We start from the raw sequence: 710 nt of genomic DNA on the forward strand, positions 1-710 counted from the left end.
GACCCTGTATATGGTTTCAGAGGAGCAGCTGGTGTTTGAATCACTGATCTTGCAGTAAGTAGTCTATTGCTTATTCTATAGTACCGCACCAGGACTCCAAGAACGAACTGTATGAAATCAAACTGACAACAGCAAGGGGGGAGATTAGGAACTTTAGCGGACAGTGAGTTGATGTTGATGGGGGAGAGCCAACTCAGAAAGGGAAAATGAGAATGGACAGCAAGCTCTCAGAATGTATTCAGTGTTACTAAACAGTACATATACAAACTGTTGAATTGGTTTGTGTTTTGCTGTGCATATTCTCAATAACAATAAAATAAAATTAAGAAAAAAATCCTGAGGGAGCACAGTTCTACCACATAATGTATGGGATTGCCATGAGTTGGAACCATGTCAACCAGTTGAGGTTTTTGGCTTTTCTTGCCTCAGTGGTTCCCTAACTTCAGCAGATTTCAGAGTACCGATAGCTGGGTCCCACTCCCAGAGCATTTAATTCACAGGTCTGGGCTGAGGTCCCACCATTTTTAACAACTTCCTAGGTGATGCTGGGAACCCACTTTGAAAATCACTGTTCAAGGTTTCTGATTTCCAATATGGAGGCCATTAGCTAAATGGGGTTTGGAGTCCTTGAAGTATGGTGAGTCCAAATTGAGGGGTGATGACTCGATGGCACCTAATAACAACAACAACAACATGATGACTCGATGGCA

The 710-nt window shown here is 42.5% G+C and overlaps 1 protein-coding gene across 1 annotated transcript in view; it reads right to left on the bottom strand.

Annotated features, from left to right (window-relative positions):
- Positions 1-710, bottom strand: part of MYO1F (myosin IF) — a 48438-nt gene that overhangs the window by 31284 nt on the left and 16444 nt on the right. The gene's annotated exons all lie outside the window — the stretch shown is intronic.

The sequence above is a fragment of the Chrysochloris asiatica genome, unplaced genomic scaffold (assembly GCF_000296735.1).
Source record: "Chrysochloris asiatica unplaced genomic scaffold, ChrAsi1.0 scaffold00125, whole genome shotgun sequence".
Classification (NCBI taxonomy): Eukaryota; Metazoa; Chordata; class Mammalia; order Afrosoricida; family Chrysochloridae; genus Chrysochloris; species Chrysochloris asiatica.